General features: G+C 47.6%; 1 pseudogene; it reads right to left on the bottom strand.

Moving 5' to 3' along the window:
• Positions 8,233 to 9,328, bottom strand: Gm14270 (predicted gene 14270; annotated as a pseudogene).

The raw sequence follows: 11,526 nt of genomic DNA, 5'->3' as shown, positions 1-11,526 counted from the left end.
CTGATCAGCTGTGCGTGGCATTAGAGTTAAGATGGTTCCTGGAATACTGATGAGATAGCAACAAACGAACTGAGGCCAGGGTGACCGCTGCTTCTTCTTCACCGAAGTCTTAACAGGTGACTCATACCATCTCACTTCTGAGATACCTCATCAGGTCGGGCTTTCATTGGAGCACGGTGACGACGGTGTGGTGAGATGTGATTGGCCCAGGATTTGGGGGCTTGGGATTGGCTCAAGCATTTTTTTTTTTTAAGATTTATTTATTTATTATATGTAAGTACACTGTAGCTGTCTTCAGACACTCCAGAAGAGGGAGTCAGATCTCGTTACAGATGGTTGTGAGCCACCATGTGGTTGCTGGGATTTGAACTCTGGACCTTCGGAAGAGCAGTCGGGTGCTCTAACCCACTGAGCCATCTCACCAGCCCTGGCTCAAGCATTTTATATACGCTTATGCACTGGGTAATAAGCTCAGATCTGCACCCTGATGCTGGTCTCGGGAGTCTGCTATCCCGGGACTTGTCATGTGACTCCATCACCTCTCACACCACCACCCCCCCAACCCCACCCTCGATCCTGTTCCCACACATGACCAAGGCAGCTTACAGAAGGAAAGGCTTACCTGCCGGCTTACAGTACCAGGGGTTTAGAGACGAGGATGGCCAAACAAAGGCATGGTGGAGCTCAGAACTTGATCCATAAACAGGAAACAGAATTCATTGGAGATGGTAGGAGGCTTTTACACCTCAAAGCCCACTCCCAATGACACGCCTCCTCCAACAAGACCACACCTCCTAATGCTTCCCAAACGGTCCCACCAACTGGGAGCCAAATATTCAAACACACAAGCCAGCGGATGCCATGCTCGTTCAAACTGCCATACCTAATGAATCTAGAAAGAGTCGCGAAATTAGAAGAGGGGCTAACCAGGGAGAGGAGAGGAGCCAGTGGACATGGGAAGCGAACGTAAGAGGCTAATGGGGAGAATAGAGTTGCATAATAGAATTGTATCGTTGAATAATAGATGTATATAGTTCTTATACATTTACGAAATGCCATAATGAAACCCATTATTATGTATAATTGATATATGCTAATAAAAACAGCTTTTAAGGCTATCAAATCTCCTGAGAATCCTGGAGCAGATATAAACGGATGTGCCACTCTGGGACTCAGAATCTGTGTTTATGGTTCTACCGCCTGAAACTGGTCATCCAATAAGAAGCCTCCCCAGTTCTCCCAACTGGAGCGACCTCTCACTGTGGCACGAAGCACTCCCGCTCCTCTAGGAAGCAAGCTCTCTCCCCGCCCATCCATCCCGGCCACCATCTCACAAGCAGATTCTTCAGTTCTGTTCACAACCATCCGTGTGTTCCGTCTTGCTGATGGACATCAGCCTTCATTCTACCCTGAAACAGCCAGCCCACACCCCTCGTTCCTTCCCTGTTTCCAGGGTGAGTTCTCTTGTCAATAATTCCCCTTTCCACTCAAGCTTAGTGAACCCCTGTGTCCAGAGTAGCTGGAACTCAGCTGCTGATCCAAACAGAAGGAGCTACAGGTAAGGAAGGCACCACCAAGCCTGAAGGATCAAAGACTTCCTTCTCACCTCTTCTTCTCAAAGTCCCTATCTGTGGTCTTTTCCATTTTAGATGGACACACAGGCTTTCTATAATAATTGATAACCTGAGCCCCCAGATTCTGGCAGAGGTATTTGGTGTGTTTTACACACACACACACACACACACACACACACACACACACACACATACACACACATACACACACATACACTGTACTGGCTGCCTGCCAGCAAAGTATAAAATGGCATTTAATATCCTCTTTCAGTATCATTTACACACCACTTTAGCTGGGCAATTCAATGACTTTTAATTTAAAAGAAAGAAATTATTTTCCTAGCTATTTTGTAAATGGGGCTGCAGGGTGAACCCTCTAATCCCAGCCCTCCCTCCCCACTTTGAGAAATGGCCTGTAAATAACTTTTCCGTTTCACAACTCCCAACCCCCGACATTGCAGCTGTGTTCATCTCTTTCTGTTTACAGCTCTCTTCCTGTGTTTTGATTCTAAGCAGCTTCTTAGCCGATGCTGGGACAGTTTCCACAGCAGACAGGGGATTTTTTCCTGCGTGTTGGCATTTTTTTGTGGTAGTGGGTTTGATTTGAGGTTTTGTGAGTGTTTATTTGGAATCCTCAACTTCATCATCTGGAATCCTTCATCATCTGGGCTAACTTGGGAGACTTGAAGTATATCCGCAGTGGCAGGACAGCAGAGCATTTGAGATTTAGAGCTCTGCCCACACATCCAAGGCACCCTGCCTTGCGAGTGAGTCAAGGAGCCTCTGTACTGGGTAAAACTGGCCATGGGAGTGTGGCTTTTGGCTTTAACATCTTTGAGTCTGTTTCCTCACTTAAAGAACAGGAATTAAAGTAACCACTTTAGGAGATTAGCTTGGAGATAATTCACATGAAAGCCCCTAAAACACAACCGGTTAAAAATAGACATTAAAGTTCACTGACTCTGGGTGTTGAAGAACTTCTCTGGTGGCTGAAGAATCATGTTTCTGTAGTTGTGCATGAAGAAAGGCATGGTGTCCGCTGTTATAAAAATGAGTGCCTTCTGTTTCTCTCCTCAGTGGAGAGGTGGCAGGCTTGCTGTGTCAGTGAGATAGAATGGTGGACTGACAGGAGATTCGGGTTGGAGAGAAGATAATCCATACACAACTGTGCAGACAAATACGTGATTACAGGTCGTGCAAGATGCACACGAAGCCTCTGAAGTGTGTGTGCACATGTGCATTGTGTGAATCGTGCATGTGTGCGTGCTCATGCGTGTGAAGCAACTGAAGAGGATAAATATATATTTATTGCTGGTAGATTCATACATATAGGCACGGAATTTTTTTCCTGGAACAATCTCTGAAAGATTGGTTACAGAAATTTCATTTTGCGATAGGAACAAGGAGAGCTGGCAGAGAAAGGCCATCCACTGTTGACTTCATAGGTCCTTGTAAAATCTGAGGTTTCTAAGAGGACCATACGCTCTCTGGTTGCCTCAAATGAAAAGCCAGGGCTTTTCCTGGCTACACATTGCGATGCCATTGCTATTTTCATTATAACATTCTCAACTCCACACAAAAAGCTGTCAGCTAATGTAAACAAGTGATTGTCCGTTGGATATATTTGTCAGGCTAAACTAATTAAATATTAAATGTATGCTTATACTCAAAGGGACGAAAGGCCATTTACAAAGTAAGGGGACTCCTGACGCTTTGGCAATTGTCTCTGCCTGCTCTTGTGCACACTTCCGAGAGAGGGTCATGCTTGCTTTCAACAGGTGTTTATTCACCGCCTGGAGTATACTGGGCAGCAGTCTGGAAACTGGTAGCTAAAAGAGAGCCCTCAGCCTGGATCATAGGACTTAAATTTTTATTTATAACAAATAACAAAGTGAATGTGTAATAATTCTTCTCTGGAAATCTTTAACAAGTGCAACGGAGAACGATACGGAGAGGTAGGGGAGCCCTTCCTGTTTGATTTGGGTTACAGACGGTCCTTATTTTAGACTTTCACAGATAGCCCTGCAGAGAAACCTACAGCCTGGGTCTCCAGGAAGGAAGGAAGGAGCCAGGCAGACAGGCTAGCTAAGAATGTTCCCCATCAGCAGAATGGCAACGGCCTTGAGTCGGACACTCAGGGCCAGGAACATTGGGGAGTTTTCCAGACTAGCCGGTCGACTCCACCAGGGGTTCCAAGCAATCCATAAACTCACCCATCATTGTCTTTCTTCTTGTAGGACATGGAATATGTGCTTAGGAGTGTGTGTGTGTGTGTGTGTGCGCGCACGCTGGCACATGCCTGTGGAGGTCAGAGGTTGACCTCTGTGATCCTTTCTCACGTGAGGTCTACCTTGTTTTATGAGACAGGGTCTCTCCCCCATTTGCCCTCGAGCTCCTCAATTGGCTAGCCTGGCTGGCCAGGGAGTACCAGAGAGCACCAGGGAGCACCTACCTGTCTCCGCCCCAGTACAGCAGTTACCAGGACACACAGCAAGCCCAGCTTTTTTTTTTTTAATGTGACTTCTGAAGATGGAACTCAAATCCTTGTGCTTACGCTATATTGGCTGAGCCGTGTCCCCAACCTCCCAGCCACACAAAATAAATATTTTTACATATCAAATTTTTTACATATCAAAAAAAATGGGAGGGAGCACCTAGGAGTAGAAAATGAGTTTCCTTTATACAAGCCTCAGCACAAAGGAATAAATGAAATAAAATTTAAAGGTAATGTCTTGTAGAGGTGTACTCGGTCACTCACTCCAGAAATCATAGAGCGCCTCGTGAAATGGACATTGATGTTTTGATGGTATACGGTCACTTTCGTCTGTGGAGGACTAAGTCAATGTACTTCGGGGATGTAAGCGAAGGTACTGGGACAAGTTTTCCCGCTGCCTCTAAAACACTCACCAGTGGGTGGGGCACTGTGCTAGGAGGAATGGAAGACTAGGAAGGGGGTGGGGGGAGACCCAGCCTGCGTGCTTTCCTTTGGTAAAGCTCTCTGTGCCTCTCCTGGAACCTGAGGGCTACTGGTTAGACTCCTCCTCCTTCTCGCTCTCCACCTTTCACTGTTTCAGTTCCAGTTCTACAGATTCTGCTTAAAATACTTATTTTAGAACAGGTCTTTTTTTTTTTTTTTTTTTTTTTTTTGAGTGTCTTCCTTTTCAAGGAACCTGAGGGCAGATTGTTCTAGAACACAGGTGTTCAGCCTAAGGGAAGCTCTCCTCACTCTCCAGGATGTTTGGCTGTGCAGAAAGGCTTTTTTTTTTCTTTAATTGTCTTGACTGTTACAGCAGCAACTGATATCTAGTGTGGCCTTTAACACAGAGGATGGGTTCTGCTCGCACCACCAAGAAGAACCCTCCATCCCATAATGTTCAGGATGCCAAAAGTAGAATCCTGGGTGTAGAAGCAGGGGTAGAAATGGGGAAGGGGAAAGAGCATGAAGAACATTGCTTATGAGCCTAAGATGTCTGTGGTACCTCCTACCTGGAAACAACAGGATGACGTCCGCCTCTTTTGGTGCTAGGTCCCTTCATTCTCCCGGCTACTCTAATACACTTTAATTCTGAGTGTCTGGCTTCAGCATTAGGCCACTGCACAATACGTAAGATACAGGGGAAGCTGGAGGGCCCATTGAATCCTGAGGCACAAGCGCAAGAAGATAAGGTTTGGAAAAGACTCAAACCCTTGACTTAATTTATTAGCAACAGGCTCATCTGCATACAGCATCCGGGAACAAAGCGAACTTCCCCTTGGAATCTTTTGTTTCCAGATCAGTGAGAAGCAAAGGCTATGGCTGACCCCTTAGAAGATAGGCCATTTAAAACACAAACGGAAGCACACACTTAGGAGTCCTGTACGCATCCTATGAAGGGCAAGAGAGCCTTTATGAGGAATAGCCAAGTATGACTTTGTGTTTTTTAAATGTTCGTCTCCCTGTAAAACAAGAACTCAGAGAGTCCGAAACCCTGCAATTTCTGAGTCTTCTGGAAACATCGACACTAGGCCTCTTAGCACTGGAAAGATGGTTGTCTGGCGCCAAGATCAGTTCCACCCCAAAGGAACTGTTTTTGCAGTGTTTCAGCCACAACCGGGAGAGTTCACTGAACACCGAGCTTTGTGTCGCTCAAATCCTGATCCAGGTTTCTTCCACAAAACACCGAGAGCACACAGCCTGGCCGGAAGCAGGAGCTAGGAGAGAAGTGTTGGAGTCCGGCGCTCCAAGGTAGAAGCGCTTCAGATGCTAACCCAGGAAGTCTGAGGTGCCTGTGTGCTGTAGCAGTCCCCTTAAAATGTCCCGGGGCTTAGTTTTGCAGTAATCTCTTTCCGGGGCTCTGAAGCGTCATGGCAATTCTTACACTAACACAGGAGTGCTTTAGTGAAATAGAGACACCCAAGGAAGCAATCGAAGCAAGCTCCTCCCCCTGGTCCCCTTTATCACTCCATCCTCACTCTGGTCCCCCCCCCCCCCCCCCCCGTTTCTAACTCCACCTTGCCCAGTCCCTTCTGGTGTCCCAGGGGCCAGCGAGAGGAGAGTCTCCAAGAAGTCTGCAGAAGCTAATACATTCTCTGATACACTGTATGTTTCCCTTCCTTAGTTTGCGGTTTAACCCACCAGCGGCAATCCTCTCCTGAACAAGACAACATGGCAGACATCAACTAAATAGTTTTGTTAGAAACAAGAAAACAACAAATTCAAGATGAAAAGTTATTTAAATCTCTAGGTCTCCCTTTTTTCCTCTCAAACACAAGGAGAACTTGGGAAGCGGGGGGGGGGGGGGGGGGGGGGGGGGGGGTTCTCTTTTTTCCCTACAGTCCCAGGTTGCTAGTTGCTATTCAGTACTGGCCTGATCCAACAGAAAAAGGAAAAAGAAAAGAAAGAAAGTTGCCCAACCGGTTTGGCTGCTTCGGCCGGCTGGAGAGATGTCAGCCGCAGCTTATCTCTGTGCGCTACAGCTTGGGCATTCTTCTAAGTAAACGGTCACCATTTCAATGCTATCCCATCCTTTCTACTGTGAGCTTTGAATTCGACTGTCTTCAGATTAAGCCGCCTCCATGGCAACAGGCTGGCCACACTGCCCTGTCCACCCCCACCAGACCTTTCTGTGGCCACAGGGAAGGGGCGGGGGAGTACTTGGCGACACTCGCCAACGAGACCTTGGCTCTCTTTTCAGATCGTAACCGAATTGAGAAACGTACTCTGGGTCCCGGTGGATCGGGACTTTTCTCGTCCCCTGCACACGGTGAATTCGACACCCACTCGCGCGCATCTATCTCTGCATTCAGCAAGTGGATCAGGGCTCTCCCTCTCGAGCCTTTCTGCTCCAACGCTCGCTATAAACAAAGCGCAGAGGAAGTCAAATCAAACTTTCCCTGGCTCCTTTTCTTCTCCCAGTTCAGACTGAGCCAACTTTCTTTGGATGCCTTTTAAAGGCCGTTCCTAACTCAAAGGCGGAACCCTGTTGCTTTTATTTTTATTTTTCCTTTTTCTTCTTTATCTGTAATATCAAAGCTTTCCCCCAATAGTGTGCTCACCCACGCCCAAAGCAGCATTGCTCTGGAAGTTAGGAACAATAATAAGAAGCTGTTAGGTGAGAGTGTTTAAACCAAATGATTCCTTTATCATTACACACTTGCCAAACTGCCTTTCCCTCCTGCAGTCTCCGGGCTAAAATACAAACAAGAGAGCAGTAACAGCCTTTGCTCCGACAATAGCTGAACCTCGATGGGCACTTCCAGAGTGCCAGTTAGCAGCCAAGGGGAGGGGTTAACAGTGATTCAATTAAGGTTGTCCGCGCAAGACATACTCCAGACAGAATGGAGTCGGCTTATCTGTCTCATCTGCGGATACTACTGTAAAAATCACATATAATTAGGCCCTGCCTGGAGTGGAAACTACTGGAAGTGTTATCATTAGCTTGGAAGATTTCATCTCTGGGTTTCTCCGAGGGCCCTGGGAATGAACATTTTAGAACCAGAGGCACCTGATAAGTCGGGGAACATACTTAATGAAACCGTTCCTGCCACCCAGTTAAAAAAAAAAATGCCCTCAGTGGACAGAAGCGAGAGAGGAGAGATACGCAATTCGTGGCCGGAGGAGGCTGCTTTCCTTGTGTCCTTATGTTAATTCTTGCCAGCACGACCATGGCGTGCTTCACCTTGCTTGCCTTTGCTGATCTCATCTACACACAGGTGGGTGATCAGTTTTTTGGCACAGACCTACCCTGTCATAAAATGTATGAAAGCCGTAAACAAGGCCAGGCTACTTCCTGAGTCTCTGGTCTCTCTTCTGCTATGCGGATTGGAAACCACATGGACAAGCCAGGCATAGGGGGCCCTGCCTCGAATGCTAACATTTAAGAGGCAGAGGCAGGGGGATCTCAGATTTGAAGCTGGCTTGTGCTATATAATGAGACCAAAACCACAAGTGGGAAAACAAGCTTGGCTGGCATAGAGAGAAAGGTCTTACTTGATCCATGTGTGACTCACGTTAGGTTCTCGGTAAAAGAAAGTACAGCCAAGCTAGAACCACACAGCAGTGGACAGCTTACTGTAGGATCCGAGGCAGGAAGATTGAAAGTCTGAAGGCAGCCTGTGTTACACATAAAACAAACAAACAAACAACAACCACCCAGCTGCTCTTTTTTTTTTTTTTTTTTTTAGCATAAATAAAGGCTTTATTGGTCAATTTGGATGAATGACAGACTGGCATAAGCTCAATTAATTGTTTCACACATTTAAGACCCTGGGATGACAGACAGAGCTAAGCTTATTGGCAATGGGCAACAGGAAGGGAGTGGGAAGGACCTGAAGGCCTCTGTTTAAGAACGCTATCGGGACCGAAACCAACGTCCTAGTAGCAAATCCAGAATGGAAAAGGGATCATCCAAAGCTGAAGATCTCTGAGAGTCTGGATCACTTCTGGAACTGTCATGGGCTTCTTGATGGGTCACTGTGGTCTCCCTCCGGCCCTCACTGTCTACCACAGTGCGGCGTTCCTCCACTGTCCCATCTGGCTTAGTGATCTTGGTCACAGAGATACTTTTGAAATACGATTTGGGCTGGGGTTGAAGAAGTGGACCCAGACCTTCCTGGGAAACCTGGGAATCAAGATCTTTGTCCTCTTTGGCTCTAGAATGGGGACTCACAGGCCATGTATCATCCAACCTATGAAAAGGTCCCTGGGACCCCCAATCTGGAGCTGGTTTTGGGGATTCAGGTTTTGCATGACTCTCCAAGACCCCCTCAAAGATCCTGGGTTGGTGACTATCTGGGTACTTAAGCATTGAGTCTCGTAGTGTCTGCCCCTCCCGCAGTCTCTCACCAGGTGTTTCTGACTCAGGACCTGGAAGTTCAGGAGAGTGGGAAGGCAAGGTCCAGGCCCCCATCTCGCTGAAGATGCTATTAAAATCTCGTACTAGATCATCAAAGCCAAAGTTGCCGTGGAATCGCATCCCTCCCCTGGGGCTGAAGCTGAAACCGAATTCCTCTGGAGGCTGAGAACCATCAAACGCATAGCTCTCTCAACCCCACGCGCCTCTGTCTTCCTCCGCTTCGTCATCATCATCATCATCATCGTCGTCATCATCTCGAGTCATCCCTCCAAAAAAAGGATCTCTGTGGCTCCGAGGTCCAGGAAAGCCGAAAAAGCCTCGGAAAAGATCAAAGACGCTCATTCCAGTAGGGGCACTAGAAACTTTGAAGCTCTGCAGCCCATGGGCAACACGAGACCACGACCAGCTTACGCTCAACCCAGCTGCTCTTGCTGGCACAAACTTAAACTCCAACTAACTAATGGTTGGAACAGGAGGATTACCAGTTCAAAACTTGCGTGGGCTAAAGAACAAGATCTAGACTTGATTGGGAAAATTGGTGCAATGGTCTCTAAGTTTACAAATGTAGCTCGGTGGTAGAACTCTTACCCAGCACTGTAAAAATCATATATAATTAGGCCCTGCCCAGAGTGGAAACTACTAGAAGTGTTATCATTAGTTTGGAAGACTTCATCTCCGGGTTTCTCCCTCACATAAGGTCTGGCTTGGTTCCTTCACACTGCTGGTAAATTCCCGGTACCAGTGGTTACGCCTGCTCACGCTGGGTGAGTCCTCTCATCCCGGGAGGACTGGCTCCCACAGACCCTGGACTTCGTAGTACTGGCAAAGTGATGTCTATGTGGGAACAGGTCTGTACTGTCATGATGGTCTCCCCCCTCTATATCTGTGACTGCATACATGCTGTGGATATTTATACACTAATAGGCATATAAAATCCTTCAAACAAGTTGGACTTGACTGTGATTCTCGGGTAAACAGTGGATGGCAGAAACAGGTCAGCTCTGGTAACAGCTCTGGATGAGACAGGGGGTTCTGTGTGTAACAGCTCGGGCTGTCCTAGAACTCAAAAGATGGCCTGCCTCTGCCTCCCATGTGGTGGGTGCAAAGCGTGTACCACCACACCTGGTTCTTCAGGCCACCTTTATCTCGGGTTTGTAACTACTGATTTCCATGTCTATCGCATTCTCTCTGGGATTGTTTTCCAGCCCAGCATTTCCCCTTAACTACAACGAGGCTAAGAAAGTGATTCCATCTAAATGGCTGGCAAGAGAGGCAGATGGAAAAACCTACAGACCAGGCAGCTTGTGTGGGGGGTTCCAGAGGAATGTGGTGGGCATTGGAATTTGTATGCACCCCCATAGGTGGGTTTGCAGCAGTCACCGTCCAGCCCCGACTGACTGCGGTGTGTTCAGAGACCTCGACAACTGTCGCCCTCGTTGTTTTTAATTGCATTTATTTATATTATTTTTGTGTGTCCACTCACACACAAAAGTCATAGGGCATACGTGGAGGTCAGAGAACAACTGCAGGGAGTCATTTCTCTCCTTCCCATGTGTAGGTCCTGGCCTTGAACCCAGGTTGTCAAGTCTGGGAACAGGTGCCTTTACCTGAAGCCATTTTTGTGGTCCTTGTTTTTGTTGCTGTCATAATGCACAGGTTTTCTCGGTGGCGAGGCTTCTACACATGCGTGTACATGCACCAGTATCTACCAGATCACAGGCTGCATCCCTCTTCAGTGCCTCCTGATAGGCTCTCTCCCTGAATCCAAAGCCAGGCTGGCAGTCAGTGAGTGGCGTAGTGCTGGGGTTACTGTGTGCAGTCATGCCTGGCTTACGATGTGGTGTGCTGGGATCTAAGGCTAGGTCCCCACACTTACACCAACAAGTGTTCTTGCCCACTGTGCCATCTCTTGAGCCCCAACAAATTGACTTATATCCTTATTGAGTATGGAAGCGAGGACAAAGGTCACACTGGCTTGCCTTTTGAGCAGTCCAAGTTCATGCTCACAAGAAAAGCAAAGATGAAATCCTGTCCAGTGGTCAACTGACTCCGACTCCTCCTCCTCTTCCTCTTCCTTTCCCTCCTCCTCCTCCTCTCCCTCTTCCTTTCCCTCCTCCTCCTCCTCTCCCTCCTCCTCCTCTTCCTCCTCCATCTTCTTCTTGTCCTTCCCCTTCTCCTCCTCCTCCTTCCTCTTCTTCTTCTTCATCATCACCATCACCATCCTCACCATCATTACTATTATTATTATTTTAATTTCAGTGCCTCTCATACCACATGTATTTGTGTCCCCTCAAAACACACAGTTACAGACTAATGTTACTTTTAGTTTTGGCTAGGTTTTTATTTGGATACTCATCCTGGGATGTTTTACAGTGTGAGTCTGGAACGGGTGGGGTCTGCAGGATCCTGGTCCAGCTGGGAGTGAGTTTGGGGGTGGGGGTGGGGAGGTGTGGGGGTTCTCTGAGGAAAGCCTTCTCCCTGGATTTTAGTGTCACTGCTCTTTGCGACGATGATGAAACAGCTCTCCTAGATCATCTTCAGGGAAACAGTTGGTGTGCATACACTTTATTCCGGGGGGGGCGGGGGGGGACCAAGGGCAGCACATGAACTGTGCAGAG

Source organism: Mus musculus, chromosome 2 (assembly GCF_000001635.26).
Source record: "Mus musculus strain C57BL/6J chromosome 2, GRCm38.p6 C57BL/6J".
In the NCBI taxonomy this organism is placed as follows: domain Eukaryota; kingdom Metazoa; phylum Chordata; class Mammalia; order Rodentia; family Muridae; genus Mus; species Mus musculus.
The sequence above is the reverse complement of the archived record's forward strand: the minus strand, read 5'-3'. Positions and strand labels throughout refer to the sequence as shown.